Consider the following 20,819-nt stretch of genomic DNA (forward strand, 5'->3'; position numbering starts at 1 on the left):
GGAGACAATCAAATTTGTTAGTCATTGATAGAGCTAAACAAACAGTATATTCAAAAAAAAAAAAAAAAGGCATACAGAAACACTTTGATAAAACATAAACTCAGTTCACTGTGATTCAGAAGATAGCTATGCTATCCATCTCAAATAATCTAAAACCTCTAGATATTTACATAGCTGAAAACTTTTAGACCCAAAAACTCTGATCACAAGTATTTCTTGTAAACGCTGCTATTTTCCTGGGTTATATATTAATCATTAAGTTCTAACAGCAGTTCATATTAACTTCATTAATGTTTTAATGATTCACTTCAAAGAGCAAAAACATTTTTGCAGGCTTGAGGTGACCAACAGTATGGTAAAAGCCTGTCTAGTAAATTGTTTTTTTTTCCAGATGTTCTTGTGAATGCATACTAGTAAAGCATAAAGCATAAAGAAAACATTGAAATAAATATGGTGGAGATGAAGTAAAATATGATTTCATAGCCTTTTGCGCACATAATATGCAACCTTTGTATATATAGGAATATATTAAAGCCTATCTGCATTATATATAACAGAAACAGAAGAGAAATAGGGTGCCACAAATGTACATTGTATTGAAGACCTTTTCCATACAGGAAAACAAGACTGATTCACAAAGCAGAAAAAATCCATATCCAGCATTACTCACTTGAAATAATTTGACCAGTTCTGTCTCATGGTTGCCCCAGGTACTCCATAAGCTGAATAGGTGTCAGAGTGAATATACTATTCAAACGTAGAATTTCACAGCCTGAGGTGACATAAACACAGCCAAGAGAAAGCTGCAGAGGCTTGGACAACCATTAACTATGCAGCACTGGACACCATTCATCTGCATAATCACTACAGTATCTCTTTTTAAGAATTGCCTTTCACCCTCCAGTCCATGATTTGGAACAGTTATAATGATGTTTTTAACATGGAGTCTTTTCTTATTCTGTACTATTTGATGTTTTTATAATAAGGAAGTTTATTAAAAATAGTAGCTCATTTTGAAAAAATAAAAGTGACTTCTAGCTATTGTGGAACTTTCACAAGGAAGCTTATCTGAAACTGAATCCACAGTTTTATAAGTAAATTAAATAAACTGATCAGAAACATGACCATTGACTTTAAAAACAGCATTTCCTCTTTGAAATTCTAATTGTAAATGGAATAAACTGACAAATTTCTAGAAAAGTCATTTCGGGAAAAAAAAAAATTCTAGAACATCTTGCATACATAATGTCTAAGAAACACTAATAATCTAGCAAGGTACATATCAAGAGACAAAAAAAAGGAAAAAAAAAAAAACATTTTACAAGAAGGTAGTAAATTTGTATTGTTCATCACATACAGTTCATAAAGATATATCAATGCTCTTTAAGCAAAGGAGGCAGAAAATGGTAGAATAGTAACATTAATATTTAAAGAAAATGAGATAGGAGTAATGTAGTACATGACAAAACTATGTGGTATCATAAGATCAAATTATAACTATTTTAGGTTATGGTAGCAGAAGAAGAAAGGAAAGAAGAGGTTAATCCATCCTGATAGGATGGAATTTCTCTAGGCATCTGCAGTGTGCAACACTGGACAGCTGGAGCTGAAATTATGTACCCTTCTAAGGTTTGCTACTAATGGGGCAGGATGTAGAGATATACCATACTTGGTTTATAAACTAAGAGTTTAGTCTAAATAGAGAAAACCCGTATTCTTGAGATAGCTGTAATAACATATACTGAGATTTTAATCTATTTTTTCTAACTTTGCTTGATTATTGCAAAACATATACCTTCATATAAACTTTTTTCACACTAGAGGTGGAACAAACTGTAAGTGGAAACAAAAGTGTTTTGTTCCCAACATAAAACAAGCCTTGAAACCAGGATGCTGATTTGGATCACTAAGCTCCCTGTTTACCAGAGCTGCTCTGACCTGCCACATGAACTGATTTAGAAACTGAAAATGTGGAGGTCTATTCAAAATGGATGAGTACCAGCCAACAGCATTTACATAGAAAACTGTTCAATGTACAGTGGGATGAGCATTCAACCTTCCCAGGGCTTATTCAAAATTAATAAATACCAATAATTAACCATTAGAACCATTAGCCATGATTAACATTAACCATTAACATTTACAGGTTTTTATATGAACCTGCCAAGACATACACAACCTTGCCTGCAGGTGATTTGCAGTATCTTGGTTGAAACTGAGTATAGTTTCAACTACTGTGTTATACTATTTCAGTGAAGATTTGATGTTTTTAAATACAAGTCCAGGAACCAGTTTTGTTCTACACAAATGTTTTTCATAGTGCTTTGACTTCATTCAAAATAACTGAATTCTAAAAATGCATAATTTTTGTTGTGTAGAAAATTGTGTCAGTTTGACACTTGATTTGCTTGCTCTACAATTTTTAGGTAGTAAACCCTATGTTCAAGCTGATCTCATAGTATCTGTCCCTCCGCAGTCACTCCAAAATATCTTAATAAGGAGCTTTTGTAATATGTCAATAAAAGTTCTCTCTTTTTTTTTCTTTTTTTCTTTAAAATTAGGATTCACAGATGGCTGCTACAAAACAATGCCAGCTGAGTTTTGGACAAAAGTAAATTAAAAAAAAAAAAAAAAAAGTATTTTAAGTAATTTTCCTGGATTTAGTAATAAAATCATAAGAACTTTAAACTGAGGTGTCTGCAGTCTGAAACTGCAGCCTGCCTTAAGCTAGATCTTATCAAACCCTTAGTTAGTTCTTCCTCCTTTTGAAAGTGTTTGGTTTTTTTTTCCATCTTTCAGTCAACAGCTAGGTAAATAAATAAAAATAAAATAAAATAAAATAAAATAGAAAATATTTCTGTATGCACTTCAGTGTGGCAATGAGCTCCATGCAATCTTTCTGGTTTAAGCATTAAAAATTTTAAATGGTCTCTAAGCAAGCAACGAGGCATATTGCGCTTCTCTGTTTATTACATAAAAAATATGAACAAATCATTCAATTGTAGAGTTAAGAAAAAAAAAAAAAAAAAAAAAAAAAGAAAGAAAGAAAAAAATGCAGTCTCCAGATTCTGAAATAGCACTTCATTCTTCAGACACTAAAACTGTTTCTCTCTGAAGAGTCTTTTGTGACATGAACACACAAAAAGCCTTCTGGCTGTTTTATTATCTTATAGAGCCGTATGTGCTTTTGTGGAGGCCCCGTGCCTGGTGCAGCAGCACCACCATAAATAAACAACATGCAGCCATGCTGGAAAGAATGGGGCCTTTCAGCAGACCTCCACTGAGAAATGCGTCTCAGGGTTGCCCACTGCTTGCAAAGTAGACCATGATGTATAGCAGTAGCAAGGCCAGCATGGACAGCCCCTCAGACAAATGCTGACCAGGAACCATTTTTAATTTATCCCATTCCCTGAGCCATCATTCTGAGGATATTAGACTTCTGCAGGCTGATAGCCCTGGGCAATTTCCTTCCGTGTCTGTTCCCACCTCTCTGATGCATAACTATACCACAAATGATAAGGATACCACTAAAAAGGGTATAAAATTTAGGTGGAACTAAATCTGGATAATGGGAAGCATACAGAAAATAACTAGCAAAGGCCACCATCGGAGGTGGTGGTGTGACCTTTTGGGTACATCAGAACTTCTGGAGGGCTCACAGAGGTATAATGTACAATGTTTGTGTAAGGATTTTTGCTATCCTTTTGTTGCTAAGCACTAAGTACCTTCTGCTTGCTTGCACAACCGATGGATTTTTGTCTGGTCAGGTAGTGAGACTTATGTCTGTTCAGACACAAAAGCTCTGAAGAGGTGTCATACACAGCAGCTGTATCTCTGTGCTGTCAAAGGGAAAGGGCCTTATTAAGTGCCTGCACCCTCTGAGGTGACATTTACATCCTTTAGCTTGTTTCAGGAAAAGCTGATGAAGGATATCTGTCTGCTCGGCTGCTTAGTCAGTAATGAACAGGATTCAGACTTGTAGGAGCTCCATTTAAAGTGAACCCAGGTCCACATCAGATTTCCATCTGACATGAAACCCTGGGTTTCTGTTATAGGGAATGAATTTTGGTCATCTTCAGCAGCATGGCAGTCTCTAAAACATTTTCACTAGCCCCACAAATGCACCTATTCATGAACATATTACAAAATCCCCAAGCAGTCTGGTGACTGGTGATCATGATATTGCTCACAACAGTTCCTGCAGTACCTCTCTTATTTGAAAGCATCTCTGTAGTTTGATGAATCCCAAAGTCATGTCAAATTCTCTTTACTAAAATAATTAAGCAATTTTCTGTACACAAAAGAAATATTTGCTTGATATTCCTTATAAATATCTATAAGAATCTTCCCTTGCCAGAAAAATGATACTCTTTGTAGATCTCAAGGATTCAAGAAACTAGCATTCAATGCCATCTTTTCGGTAGGCCTATCTTACCTCCAGGGTACTAGTCCTATTTTTAGCGACATTTCCCTGAGATAAAGTGTAAGGTTGAGGTGCTGCTCTAGAAGGTGAGAACTGTAGGAGAGAGCCATTAAAAAGTAGAAAATAGATCCATCCCAGCAAGTAAGCTATCACTGAGCAGAACTAAGTAAGAGAGATGCCTCCCAGGAAAGCAATCACTGTAGCAACATCTTTGTGTTGAAAAGATGTAGAACATCTTTTCAGAACTTAACAGCAATTGTTATTCAGCTAGAAACTTTTAATAGCAGTAATTTATTATAGAACAACCTTCTATGTTAGCAGCTTTATTTGTTTCACTATATTCCAGATTTCTCATTCTCATTCAGTGGCCAGTTTTCTGGATCTTATCTGGTATATGAGACAGCCACTTGAAGTCAGTTCCACATGCTTTTCTATTTCTTAGGTCTTTCAGCCATCAGCTGGAAACACTTGATGCCTATTCATTGATAGTCGTCTGCCTCTGCTACTGTCATTCTCGTAGTGCCATTCAGGTCTGACCTGATGAGAACTATGTAGGAATTCATTCAAACCAGTATGCCCACATGACAATTCAAAACTGCTGTTTTCCACAGGGAAAAAAAGCTAGCTCTTTAAACCTTACTGATAATAACAGAAATTATGAGAATAATAAAAGTCCTAAGTCCTTTCTTTCAAAGGCATTCTCACATTCAAATTTCAAAAAACAATAGCCCTCCAAATGTTTCTGAAGCAAATACTTTTTTTTATATATCCTACTTAAAATGACAGTCACCCTAATGAAGATAGTAGAAACACTACACTAAAGGTAATAGAGCAATTTCAGAGGCTGAAAGGAAATTTGAAATGCAGATAAACAAAACACTATTTCATGGAAGGAACAATTAAGAAGTGCAGTATGCATATAAACTGAATAGTATCTTAGCAACAATTCAGTTTAGCCAGTTAGGTTAATAGTTTAGTAAGTAAGTGTATATCGAAAATGTGGTGTTGAAGAGTAGACAAGGTAATAAGGAGGTTCTCTGATGATTTTAAAATTCACTTATGCTTGCTAGATCTACTTGGTCACATTTCATTTTGTAACTAATGCGAAGAAGGTACTCTGAGGCAATTGAAAGAAAGATCACCAAAATCAAAATTCAATACATTAATGGAGGAAAATATTATGAACATTATTTATTTATTATTTTATCTTTTAATTATGAGCCCTGTGACAGAACCAAGTCCAAAATATTTGGATCACTTTGAAAATCTTTGTTTTGTGGTACTTCAGAATTAATTTGCTGTTTGTTACTGCTCCCTCAGAGGTGCAAAATATGACAAGTTCCTGTTAAAATGTTATTCATTGTATTTAACTTAGATATGTGTAAAGTTGCAGTGAATTTCCTTGCCTGTTAAACATCTTTTCATTACAGTGTGATTCGTTCTTTAACTTAAAGATCTGACTAAAGAAAAATGTTGCTTTAACCTCCTCCAGAATTTGCTGAGAACAAAATTGAGCTGGGTTTGTAAGGTCCTCTTTGAACTTGATTCCACTGCTGAAGAAAGGCTACAGTAAATTAGGAACTTCAACAAGTTTCTCAAACTTATATAAAACCCTGTCTTAGGGACCTGTTTTACTGTGAAGTTTTAGTTTTCAAATGACACAGAACGTGCTATTTAAAGCTAATCTTACTTTATTTGACAAAGTGTACTAGTACAAATGGAGTAGTACAGCAATGGCAGCAAATTTGACAATTTTCTGTACCTATTATTCCAGAAAAATCTCTAATATTTAGAGTTCTTTGGTGTTTGTGACAATTGATGTATTATTGAGAATGTTTCATTTATTGTTCCTGATAGGTACTATTTACCTAAGAGCATTGCAAAAGATGCTTTGGTCATTGGAATCAGCATTGGTGGAATATCTATCTTCTCCTGCGAAGAAATTGTGCCCAAGAATAAACATTAAGTGATGAAAGTGATGATGGCTACACAGTTAATGACTTCATGAGTGTCACAAACTCTCTATTTGCAGTCACACACAACATTTGTAGAATTCCACCAAGCAGAATGAAGCCAGATGAAGAGGGTAATATATTTAAAATAGGTGGGATCTATCCACTACTCTGGAAATATGACTGATGTCTGTTTGAATGTAGCAGAAGTTATTCTGATTTATTACCTGGTAATTATCAATGGCTCTCAATTTGTCATCATTAATGGAATCATTTCTGAAATACATTTTGGCAGTGGTTCATATGTAAATACTTCCAACTCATCAGAAAGAAGTCTACCACTGTAAGCAAAAATGTAGAATCATTTTTGGTTGCATCTACTGCAATAGAATCCAAAAGAATTATCTGCATATTGAATTGAATATGGAGCAGTTTCTGTATTCCAAAAGGTTGACTCCTAGAGACGAAACTTATGAAATGCCTCACATAACATCTGGAAGTTGATTCCAAGTTTACAGTGACTCCAGCATCTACTGCTGTTTTTACTGAGTATCTTTCAGAAATTATTGAAATAATGATATTTTCCTTTTTAATTTTCAGAAGAGAATCTTGTAAAAAAAATTTTCAATCTTCTGTTCGCCTTTAATTTCGGACAAGACAGTGGTAAAAATGCATGCCTGGATTTTTATTTTTATTTTGTTCATCTTACAGTTTATATCACTCAATTATATTGTCCTATTGAATAAAGCTTCTGGCCAATGTCACCATATAGTTTGGTGAAGGGTACTCTGGAGTAGATTACAGCTGAGGCATGATGAAGAGCAGTGCCTGGTGTAGATCATAGAATTACAGGATGGCTTGGGTTGGAAGAGACCTTAAAGATCATCTAATTGCAACCCCCCTGCCATGGGCAGGGACACCTCCCACTAGCCCAAAGCTCTATCCCACCTGGCCTTAAACACTTCCAGAGATGGAACATCCACAGCTCATCTGGGCAACCTGTTCCAGTGCCTCACCACCCTCACAGTAAAGATTTTCCTCCTTATATCTAATATAAATCTACCCTCTTTTCATTTAAAGCCATTACTCCTACATTACTACCCCTACTCTCCCTGACAAAGAGTCCCTCTCCAACTTCCCTGTAGGTACTGGAAGGCCACTGTAAGGTCTCCCCGGAACCTTCTCTTCTCCAGTCTGAACAACCCCACCTCTCTCACCTCTCTCTTTGTTTACTTTACAATTACTTTAAAGGAGGTTGTAGTGACATGGGGATCAGGCTCTTCTCCCAAGCAACAAGTGGTAAGACAAGAAGAAATGGCCTCAATCATAGAATCATTAGGATTGGAAAAGACCTCCAAGATTGTCTGGATTGCAGGCACTCCTGTGGCGCTGTTGCTGTGCTCTGATGGCAGGGAGCAAAGACATGCCAGGCTAGTTCAAGGTCTGCTCTGGTCTAGGTGGATCCTCCACATTTTCTGGTGGATCCACCTCCATTGGCTCCACAGTGTTTGGCAGAAGGATGAGCCAGTCCTTGCTCAGGACTGCCCAAACAGGATGCCTTTGAATGTTTTCAGGCCAGGGTGCTGAACCAGGGGTTTGTCCACTTCCATGCCTAGGTCCCGTGCCCCTGTCCAGTTCATTTAAATGTGTGGGTCTGACGATGCCGTCTGGTTTACAGCCATACCTGGGTCCCACACTGCATTCCAGATGAGAGCCACACCTCTGCTCCATGTGGCTGGCTGGCTGGCTGATGCTCCTGCCTTCGCCCCATGCCACCGTTGTGCCAATGGGAAGGCCCAGGCCCCCAGGCACTGTATTGTTGAGGGGACGACCTGTGCCCCACACTGTTGCGGTGCAAATGGTAATGCTACGGCCTCATGTCTTTGCCACGCTCATATGTGTCTGTGAGCTGCACGCCAGAGGTCCCTGGAGCACTGGTCTGTTCTTGTGCCTCTGCCCATGCCACTTCCCCTTCGCATCAGGTGCCTTCCTTCTCAGTGCTTCCTGGGACGACATCTCTGTCCTCCCACACTGAGATGGGCTGCCACTCGCCTTCCTGCTTCTGGGTTTCTTGCTGCCACACAAGCTGGCTGTCAGAGGGCCTAGAGCTCAGCGAGTGGTGGGCCAGCTGCAAGGGGTCCTGTTTTATGGGGCCCAGAGCAAAGGTGGGGCAGTGGTGGCCACTGTGACCTCAGCAAGCCTCTGTGATGCACAATGTGAGTGGCCCACGCACAGCCAAAGGCAGCTGTGTTGGGAGTGGCCTGGAAGATGCCCTGAGGTTGGAGGAGAAGGGTTGGGGGGGCTGAGGGCCCCGTTTCTGGGGCTAGCTCCCCCAGGCCATTAGGCTTGCCAGAGAGAAAGACTGACCCTCTGCCACAGGGACTGCCCTCCACCTCCCATCCTGTGCCCTGGGTTTATTTTTAACACTGGTTCTGAGGTAATTTAATTCTATTCTTTATGGAAAAGAACAGAAGCAGGATGCATCTTCAGCCCTAATTCCCATGTGCACTTTGCATACGTGCTTTCTTGTGTAAGCAGGTAGGGTCACACGGAAGTTACCATGTACCAAAATGTCTATTTTGCAATAAAAATAATAATAATAAAGAATAGGATGGTACCTATCACACAATGCTACTTGTAATAACAGAAAATTATTCAGATACAGAAACTCAATCCCAATATAAGAAATTATCCGTGTTTTGATATAATTGCTTACACACTACTATTTTGAATCACCAGAGAATCATAGAATCATTAAGGTTGGAAGAGACCTTCAAGATCATCCGGTCCAACCATCACCCTACAAGCAATATCATCCACTAAACCATGTCTTTAAGTGACAGGTCCAACCTTTTTTTGAACAACCCCAGGGACAGTGACGCCACCACCTCCGTGGTACCCCATTCCAATGCCTGACTACTATTTCTGAGAAGAAATGTCTCCAAATTTCTAACCTAACCTTCCCCTGGCACAACTTGAGGCCCTTCCCTCTAATCGTGTCACCAGTTACATGTGAGAAGAGGCCAACCCCCAGCTCCCCACACCTTCCTTTCAGGTAGTTGTAGAAAGTGATAAGGTCTCCCCCGAGCCTCCTCCAGACTAAAGAACCCCAGTTCCCTCAGTCGCTCCTTACAGGACTTGTGTTCCAGGCCCTTTACCAGCTTCGTAGCCCTTCTCTGGACACCTTCCAGGGCCTCAATGTCCTTCTTGTACAGAAGGGCCCAAAGCTGAACACAGTACTCGAGGTGCAGCCTCACCAGAGCTGAGTACAGGGGAACGATCACCTCCCTGGTCCTGCTGGCTACACTATTCCTGATACAAACCAGGATGCTGTTGGCCTTCTTGGCTATCTGAGCACACTGCTGGCTCATGTTCAGGCAAGCATCAGTCAGAACCCCCAGGTCCTTTTCCTCTGCACAGCTTTTAAGCCACTCTCCCCCAAGCCTGTAGTGCTGCATGGGGTTGTAGTGGCCAAAGTGCAGGACTCAGCATTTAGCTATGTAGAACCTCAACCCAAAGGAAGGAAAGAGAGAGGGATAAAAACTGAGACTGGAGAAGAGATCAGGGAAGGCGCACACAGTGGGAGGAGGTGGGGAGAGGATACAGCAGAATGAAGCAGCATTTCATAAAGGTACAGAAACTCTTGCACAGAGGTACATCACAAATCCTGAAATAATAAGGTATTTTGGGCAAAGACCTCAAATGTCTGTTCGGAAGTTTACAAAAGGGACCATTAAAAAATAAATATTGGTAAAAATAACACCTACTTTCAGGAAAAATATTGAATTACAGGTTAGTTTATGGCCCAGAGCATGAGCTTGTATGACTTCTACCCAGGTTTTTATATTACTCTTCTTCTGTGACTATAACTGTCTATGCTAATGTCCAATTCCAATGTAAGAGGTTTGTTTGCCTTTAGCATCTGTTCCACAGTCTCCACTGGGAATTTTGAAGTGAAAAATTAATATTTTCTCCTTTTCTATTGGCTCTGTTCTCTATGAATAAATAATGGTGGCTATTTATTAAATATTTGTTGTCTCACAATTTCCTGTACCTCACATAATTAAAAATTTTCTAACTATAGTACAAATCTCATGTGAAATCTTAGCATCAGTCTTCACCTTTGCTTCTCTGCTCCATTGCCTAGTCTTAACAGTCTTTATCTGATGTTTAAAACTTTTCTAAGCTTCATTTTGACCACTGATTGTTTATGCTTTTCCCTGAATTCATTACTATTGGTCTTTTTAATTTTTATCTTTTTTATTACTGAGTACTATTTTCAACCTCTCGATCATGTGCCTAGTTAGCTTTGTGGCCACTTTCCTTTCTCTGTGTTTTTTTCCTTGTTGCTCCCTCCAAGTCCTTCTTGTAGGTGAATAGTTCTCCTGAGATTTGCTATCTTTTTTTTTTCCCTTCTATGTGACCATTCCTAACTTTAATGTCACATTTAAGTAGATTAAGGCCACCCATCACAACACCTCTCTCACTCCCCCTTCTCAAAGAAAAAGGGGGAAAAATACAATGGAGAGGGCTCAAGGTTTGACAGAAGGACAGGGGCCCACCAATTATCACAGGCAGAACAGATTCAGCATAGGAAGATTTATAGAATTTATGTCGTATCACGCCTAGAACAGTGAGAACATAAAAGCAAACTAAAGACACTTTCACCCCATCTACCCTCTTCTACTTCATCCTCCCAAGTGGTGCAGGGGAACGATGAATGGAGGCTGCAGTCAGTCCTTAATGCTCCATTTCCACCGCTCTTTCTTAAGTCACTGTCCACCCCTGCTCCAGCACGGGGTCTCTCCCATGAAATGCCATCCTTCCCAAACTGATCCTGTGTGGGCTTCCCACAGACTGCTCCGACATGGGACCCATGGGCCGCAGAGGGACAGCCTGCTCCACAGGCTGCAGGGGAACTGCAGTTGCGGGCCTGGAGCACCTTGTGCCCTCCTTCTATACTGACCTTGGGGGTTGCAGGGCTTCTTGTCACTCCTCTCTCCCAGATGCTGTTGTGCAACAGGGTGTTTTTGTTTATTTGTTTGTTTTTTCCCTTTCTTCAGTCTGCTCTCCCAGAGGCCCAACCAGTATTGCTCACTGGCTCAGCTCTGACCAGCAGTGCCAGGTCCTTCTTGGAGCAAGCTGGAGCTGGCTCTGATCTGACATGGGGCAGCTGCTCGGCTCTGCTCACAGAGGCCACTCCTGTAGCCCCTCCTGCTACCAAAACCTTGTCATGTAAACCTAATACACGTAACTAGATGAACCTTTTGGAAAGTCAGGACACATGCAAGGTTTGTGAAGGCTTTGTAGGACTTACCAGAAGTTTTTGCTATATTTAATTCCTGAGGTAGCTTTGGAAGCAAAGGAGGAATGTGGTCTTTTGCCTCGTGTGAAATATATATACTTATAAAATGAATCTTTTTATCACTAAAAGGGAGAATTAAGTATCCAGGGAGTAAGTAGTTTTCCAAATATATTTTTTTTTTAATTATGAGATTTTCTGAGTTTTATTATTTATTATTAACAAGCAACACTACCTCACAGATTCAGTTCTCCAACACATTTTTTTGTTTCAGAAATAACCTATGCTCATATTTACGGTTTTCGCTTTTGAATTGTAATGCTTTTTTCACTTTCCCATTAGTTCTTCTAGGTTTACAATTTGTTATTTAACATATTTGAGGTCTAAACCATTTCAGTCTCTAGGCAAGGGCAGTGCTGAGCTGACAGAAAAAAAAAAAAAAAAAAAAAAAAAAAAAAAGAGCTCAACTGCTCTTGAATAAAAATAAGTCATCACAATTTAAGGTGAATATCTATGAGGCAAAACATTGTTCAGTTCAATAGCAGGGGTCTGCCAGGAACTATAGCTGTTAGCTTCAAAATTCCTAATTAGCTCGTTTTCAACCTCAGATGTGAGTTGTCTTCTGATCAGGACAAAAAGTTTTTCCTTTCATCAGACTTCTCAAGACAGTTGTTTGGTTATCTTACTATATATCTTTGGAGTTACTGGGGGAAGAGGGTAGGATTTGGGGTTTTGTTTGTTTTGTTTTGTTTTCATAAGGATACTTTGGCAATGCTTTCCAAAATTGTTTCTGTAAATCTCTGTTACAAGCCCAGCTGGAGCATTCAAGGAAATCCTAATTTCAGTCCCTGTTTCTGCTGGTGTGACAAGTGAGGCCATAAAATTCAAGTACTGGCTGAGGTCTAAAATGCAAATATTTATGTCAATTTTTTCAACTTCCAAGCAATAGGTACTATACATTAACACATCCTATTTTAGATGTTATGGCTGAGAAAATAACTTTCTGGAAGTATCATTTCTTCCAATATACTCTATATACTCAGGCTCCTAATTAACCTCTATGAGAATAAAGTGGCCTGAACAGTCCCTTTAAGATTTATTAAATATGTGTATACACAAATGTACTTGTATACATTTGGGCCACAAATCTTCATCACAATGATACCAAAGGCATTCCATTAAAATCATGGATGTATGATTCAGTGTGTTAAGACCTCTTGTTGCTTTTAATAGTGAAAATCCTATACGTCAGAAAAGCTTGGAGGGACAAGAAGGAATAATGCATGTTCTTTGGGGGATCAGGTAACTATTTTTATACAGGCAATAAGGAACGGATTTTATTTTTTTCATATTTCTATATTCATGCACACACATATGTAAGCAACAGAGAAGTCTGAGGTGTGATCTTACTATTTCTCCCCGAATGACTCTTTTTTCTCCTTTCTCTGTTATGTGCCTATTCCAAATGCCACTGAAGATGACAGAAGGGCTCCTCTGTCTTCACTGAACACTGAGTCAAGCCCGGAATTATCTGCACAAACATCATTAGCTTAAACAGTTCATAGAATGGCAGCACTGAAATCCCAAGCCCCGGGCTGCTCTAACTCATCAGTATCTACTCTTCTTTGACTTTATCAGGTGAACATTTAGCAGATATTTCTTTGGGATCTGTGTGCTAAATGTGAAACACTGACATACCTGGAGGCTAAAAAAACCTCAGCCTAACAATGTAGGATTTTTATTAGTTCACTTTTTGTTGTTGTTGTTGTTTTTGGTTTGTTTTGTTGTTGTTGTTTTAGGCAGAACAGTGAAAAAAATAATTCATTGTGCTTTCCCCCTTAAAAAACAAAACAAAACAAAAAAAAATAGTGACCCATGACTTAAAAAAAAAAGTCTAAAAGTTTCATTGCAGTTTTTCTATTGGTACATAAACATTATTAAATGAAGAAAGAATGAAGAAAGGCAAAGTAAAACAAAGCTAACAAAACCTGAGTACCATTTCAGACTGCAGTGTGATTGTAAATGATGGTTATGTGCTATGCAGAAGTATATACAGTCTCTGACCTTTGCTCTTACAGCCATAAACCTTTTCTAGTTAAAATGACAAATGACTTAGAGACTGTCCTATTTAGGACAAACACTAGCTACAAGGTGATTTGAGCCATTTCTTGTTTATGCCTTTTATAGATTTTCTTCAGTTTGGAATGGCATGATTAGAAAGTTCTCCTGCCAGCAAGCAAACAAGCTGACAAACATAAAAGTGACTTAAGAATAGCCACTTGCCACTCTGGGCTGACCAAATCATTTAAATATTTTCAGGGAGAGAAAGAGAGAGTTTCAATTCATCCTATCTTTTTTGAAACAACCACATTACATCTTCAGCTTTGCAGAAAGCACTTTTTTTCTCAGCTAAAGGATACACATAGTCTGCATTAAAATCTATTGAACAGACCCTCAGTAAAGTACGTATCAGCCGAAGTCAATGGAGTGTCACCTTGCAGAACATGTAGATATAGATTCATAATTCAAGGTTTGTCTTTGTAATTTTTACAGTAACAAAATCACTTTCCCTCTGAAATTTACCCATTCTCTTTTTAAAGAACAAACGCATCCTTGCCAGGTGTCCCTGTGAAACAGAACATCATGTTATCCCAGATAATTCACCTATCCCTAAAACTGCATGCTTTTTTTTTTTTTCTTGCTATAGCATTATCTCTGTTACACCAACAGTGCAAATAAAACAATAAAGAAAAGGAAGTCATCAACTCACATTTATTGCACTGTTGTAACTGAGGTTATGTTATACTTAGTTTTACTTACCCAAAAGACATGTATTGGCTGCCTAAGTGTTAACAAATCTTGATTTATGTTACACTTCGGAATGATTTACTGTATTTCATCATAAAGCTCACTGTAGTAAATCATCAGCAGATGAGAGACTTAAAATCTCTTTTCAGCTTTATTTTCTTTTATGTTTTAGTTTTGACAATGAATAAATCACACATGTGCACACACAAAGACCAGAGTTAAGCTTTTTATGTAAACAACACATGAGCTCCCATTTTATACCTGCGTAGGATGCAACATACAATAACCAATTTACCACAGATGGCACAGGAAAGGTTTATACTTGTAAAGTTCTTTAGAAATGAGCCAAAACCTATGAAAAATAATGATTAATTAAGTTGGCTATTAATTTGAAGATGGCATTTTCTATTCCCAGAACCTTGGCTACAGTTTTGACCAAAAGCCTGTGTTCAGCATTTGCCATTCTACAGACCCCAATTGGTCTCACTGCAATGACCCTCCAGAGAGGTCTACACAAGGAACCCTCAGTGACAAGTTACGGATTTCTACCCCCCAAGAGCTAAATTAGTAACTTTGTCAGATGTGGTAGCTGAAGTCTTTTGTCACTTCTGGAAACGTGTTCTCCTCAGTGATTTCTGGAGAGGAATGTGACACGTGAAAGGTATATTACTTTGACTTTTGACTTGTGTCTTGATCATTCAGAAAGATTTCTGCTCTTAATCATGCAGACTGTTACTTTTTTTTTTTTTTTTTTCATTTTCTTCTCCTGTTGCACAATTTTTAGGGCTGTTTTTTCCCACAAGAAGATATGAGGAAGGGAATTCCTGTATCAGTCGTTTTTAAGGTGACCCCCATGCCCTAGCTTCTTCACAAAAATATAACATTAGCAAACTAATCCAGACTGTGACTTAGCAAAGTTCAGAGATAATTCAGGCAGTGAAATCACAGTGATAAAGTGTCAAATGTTTTCTTCTGCACTATAAAGGAAAACATTCTCTTTGACCTCAGCAAGGACTTTGTAGGACAGGAGGATTATTTGAACCAATTTTCAGCACATTCTTCTCAAACTGTTCTGTATGTTGGAAGAACACTGCAGATCCCTTGGATGTAAATTGCAAATTGTTTCCCCCAGTCAGCCAAAGGACACACACAAGGTTCTCATTGTATTTATGTGTCTAGTGGTACTTGAGTCTGTGGCAAACACTCAGTCAATAAGAGCAAACATCAATAGCAATAAAAAAGGCTTGTCTTTCCTTTTCCTGCAAAGTCAATGGAATCTGTCTCATGTGATTTACTTGCCCACTTTTGCAGGTAAAATGGTCCCAGGACTGGAGCAATTTTGTTTGATAGGCACATTTTACAACTATTTAAATGGCTGCCGATATCATTATCCATCTTCTGTAGTCACAAGTGTTGTCTTACTAATGTTTTCTTGTTTATCACACTTGAATTATCTATGTGTAATGCAGATACTGCCGTTGTTACTATCACCTCAGTTCAGAGGTTACATGGCAATTTAGATGCCAATAAAACCAGCCTAGCATTGCTGCTTTCTAAGATCAACCAGTAAGGGTAAACAATCTTCAAGATCTGCATTTTCTTTATGAAAGGATGACCATCCAGCACCACTGCGTGATTAATCAAATCAGATGCCTTTTCCTAGCTTCAAATTTCATTTTAGCTATTGAAGGAGAGATATAGAAGAGCACAAAGGAAAGTCAGAGCTATTCAGTTTCTGTTTGATTTGTCAAAAAAGATAAAGGGTGTTACTTTGTGTTACCTTAGCCTGGCCATTGTCCCAAATGACCACTGTACCTTCACACATTTGAATGTCTCAAAAAGAATTCACAAATGGGAATTTGTTAAGTACAGCCTTGCAGAACTAAATGGACTTGGTAGTATTTGTGTGCAATACCCTACACATTAGCAAACATTTTATCAGGCTTCTGAGTTAAAGTGTGTTAAATTGAAAACCGTGTATGACATGTTTTGGAAGGAAAGCATTAGAAGGGGCTGAAACAATACACTAAAAATAGAAAAGGACAAGAGAGGGCCAGTGGAAACAATAAAGCATTAAAAGAGAAGGTGTTATAGGAAGGGTAAAAAGGGAAAAAGGAGGCAGGAGAAGGACTCAAAAATAACTGTAACAGAAGACTCAATACAATTATGACTACAATGACTTAGAAACTAACTGTGGTATGTATCTATTATTAATTACATTGAATTTTGGATGCATGTGGAAACACGCAAATTGTATAAGTACACATAACAGCAAGAAAAATTTTTGTTTCTAAATACTTTTTTTTTTAAAGAAATTGTTGTGTTACATTAAATGATATGCCTTTTTAAGTAAGAAGCTTAAGGTAAAGCTCTCAATGCCTATTTTAATCTCCCTTTCTTGTTTTATAACAAACAAATCACATTTGTGACATGCAGTCTAACCTCAATGATTTTTTTTTTTCACTCCTGTCATATTTGCTAATACAATTTATAACACAATACAATACAATGTGGTAATACAATACTTTGCTATTCAAAGTGTTGCCTTCACATTCTGGAGCGAGTGTCCATATGATCTTAAGACATTCCAAGTCCTTTGTTTTACAAAGGAACCTGATCAAAACAGGTATTTTCTCCCATCCTTACAACTGTATTGCTTAATTTCCTGCAGTGGATCTCAAATAGTTTTATGTGTTTCATCTACAGAATTGGAAATAAATTCTGATGTATTTTAAAAGTTATGAGATGAAAGTCAATGGTAAGGTTCATGATGTCTTAGCATGTACCAACTACAAAGTAAATGACTTCACTGAAGCTACTGTGAAAGTTATTGTTCATTATCCTGTACAGAACAAGGACAGGATTTTACACTCACTTTACAGTTGGAGAAATAAGGACAGTCAAATTAATAATATGACACACAGAGAGAATATGAAATCATGAATAGGCTGCAGGAAAGCTTAAAATCAATCCAGAAATTATTCTGCTGGCAAACAAAAAGACTTTTGTGGGCTTATTGCCAGATATTGTAAACTCCCTGTTACTGCAAAGTTAACTGATGCTCCCGTTATATATTAGTAGAGCAGTAGATGCTGTGAAAGTTTAATAATGTCCCCAAAAGACCCCTGAACTGTGTGAGAGAGCTTGTCTGAGCCTTGAACATTATTAGAGCAAGGCCAACCCTGGCAATTGAGTTTGCAACATTTTACTGGTTAAAGATTATTTTTCATGAAGAAAAGGATTAGATCTTCTTGTTTAAAACAAAAGCTGACATTGTACTTTATAGGTACATACTCCCAAGAAGAGGGAAACAACTTTTATCAGCTAACTTCACAGCCTAAATAAAATATGTAATGATATGGACTGCATGTGCACTCATATATTGGGTAAAAATTTAAATTTGATCCCTGTCTACAGAAAAAAAAAAAAAAAAAAAAGGGGTTTCACTAAGGTCCAGTCTTACTAACATGCTTAATTAAGCTTTATATTTATTCATTTTAAGCTGTATACACCAAAATCAGTAGCAATAATGGATTCAAATTTCAATACCCTCCTAAATTTGGGCTTATTAACCATCTAACCAGACAATTTGCACAGGTTTTAACTATAAATATATATATTCTAATTATTACTAATGTTCATTTACAATAATAAATATTTTCTTTGGAATGTTTTTTGGAATTGGATGTATTCATCCAATGAACAACTATAATATATATGTTTTTGCTTCTCGAAAATACCATATATAGTACCATCTATATAGTCGAGAATACAATCAAAAAGTGCCATGTATATAGTCTAGAGTATTTACATATATGTCTACATATATGCAACAGCATATATACAAAAGATATATACATATATAAAAGAAATATAGGATATTGAGTATCAATGATAATCATAAAAAGGAATTCAGTTTGGGGTAATTGTATAATTCTGTATAGTCCTCCCAGCTTCAGTTTTATGTGCTGTGGAAGGCTTTTCCAAATAACACTACCAGCAATATTGTTGTTCTGAACAATATTCAGAACAATAGTGCAATAACTTTAAAGCATATCTGGATACCCAGTCTCAAAAATTTACCATGTAATTACAATTGCAATTTTACTGATAGTGAGCTGCAACCTCTAATAGTCTTGTGATATTATTTGCTGATTTATCTATGGAAGTTTGCATGTGTCAGCAAAAACAACTTTTATAGCTTGCATGTAAGATCTGAAAAGCAAATTCAGTTGCAGTCCTTTATTTTTGTATATGATCTGTTGTGTAGAATTTACTTATTGTATATTGAAAATGAACAGACTAGCAGACATTTTCAAAATATACACATAGAGAATTCCATTGGAGACCTCATTCTGACATAGTTCATTGTGTTTTCTTCCTTTTTTTTTTTTTCTGAAGTAGTTCATAGTTTAATATAAATTGAAATGTCAATACCTTGTATGACATTTACCTTGGTCTAGTTGGGAGTCAAGAATAAAATAATAAATTGATTTTCTCCCACTTCACACAGACTCTTACTCATCCAAGCTCTTTTTTTTTATTATTATTATTATTCAAGAGTTATTTATTTTCTAATGCAGATTTTAGTTATTATTTTCAAGTGATTTTTGTATTTTTTGCCACCATCACCTGGATGAAGGAGCAGTAGCAGCAGAGGTATTGCTGTTGCAGTATTTCTGGAACCATCTGTACTAAATTACCCGTCTTATGAAAAAAGGCTGAGAGAGTTGGGATTGTTTAGCTTAGACAAGAGGAGACTCAGAGGTATGTTATTAATGTGTACCTGAAGGAATGTTGCAAAGAAGATGGAGCCAGGCACTTTTCAGTGGTACCCAGTAATAGGGCAAAACACAATTGTGAGAAAACTCTCAAATAATTTTCTTCAGACAGGATCTTCTGTGAAGCTATTTTATTCATGATTGCAATGGTGGGCACCCTGTCAATCAGGAGAGCATTTTAGTAAACAAATCATAACGTTTTATTCCCTATTACCTGATGCCTGATCACCTCCCCTGTTTCCTCATTGGCTACATACTACAGGTTCACAAGCTACTCAATGCTTCTCTGTACCATATACGTACAATTTTTCTTTTTTTTTTTTTTTTCTCAGCTTTTTAATTTCTCTTTTCTTATGTTTTGAGAAATTGTGGTCTTTGTTTTACTGTTCTCACACTGCTCATCCTGTTTTTCTCAAGCTTCTACCTTATTTTGGAACAGTGAGGCCTTCTAATGTCCACTTACCAACTTAGCATGTCTCCTTATTATGACTACACAACTACCTTGGAAGACAGAAAAGTAATTCTCTACTGCAAAAACACAACTTTGTTTCTCATACAATGGGCACAAACTGAAACACAGGAACCTCTGTCTGAACATCAGGAAGCAGTTTTAAAACATGAGGGTGACTGAATACTGGCACAGGTTGCCCAGAGAGGTTGTGGAGTCTCCCTCCTTGGAAATATTCAAACACCATCTGGACATGGTCCTGAGCAAGTGACTGTAGGTCACCAGCCTTGAGCAGGGGGGTTGGGCCAGGTGACCTGTGGCCAGAGGTCACTTTCATCCTCAACTATTCTATGAGTCTGTGAAATCTGTTAAGACAGGCTGTTCTTCATGAGACACACAATGCAAAACAACAAAACTGAAGTGCTTTGTAGAGCCTTTACCTACAGACCAAAATACCCATGTAAGGATATGTGTGTAAGACAGAGAAGAGGATTAATAACGAACACAGCTTTTTTAAGTCACATAGAAAAAATGACATAACAAGACAATCAGCAACTGCAGTAACTATAATAACATTTTTATAAATATTATAAAATATTTAAGCATTCAAAACATTTTTTTCAGGTATTATTAACAAATGGGCATCAGCCATCATTAGTAATAGCATTTTATTAATTGTAGGGACAAAATGAGGACTTTCAGAATAATGAATAGAAAAAGAAAAAATATGCAAGCACTAAGATAGCTTACTGCCATTCAATTCAGTATCTGGAAATGTTCTAGTCGTCTTAATTGAAACTGTATTTAAAATTTCACACAACTGAAAGCCTTTTTTTTTTTTTTTTTTTTTGGATTCCTAATTTAGCAGAATGCTAATTCATTATTATAGCATCCTACTAAAACGGAGGAAATGTCCTCCATTGATCCATATCCCTTTGTTAACAATTCCCATAAAGTGCTCCATTTCAAGATTTATAATGATCAGTGAAATAAAGTATTTATGCAAATTACTTAATTTACTTGCTTAAATTGAAGAGGCTAAGTCCCCAGAAAGACAACTCTGTCTTGTTTGCAGCTTGTAACTGCAAGATGGCAGTGGGCATAC

Source organism: Anas acuta, chromosome 2 (assembly GCF_963932015.1).
Source record: "Anas acuta chromosome 2, bAnaAcu1.1, whole genome shotgun sequence".
In the NCBI taxonomy this organism is placed as follows: domain Eukaryota; kingdom Metazoa; phylum Chordata; class Aves; order Anseriformes; family Anatidae; genus Anas; species Anas acuta.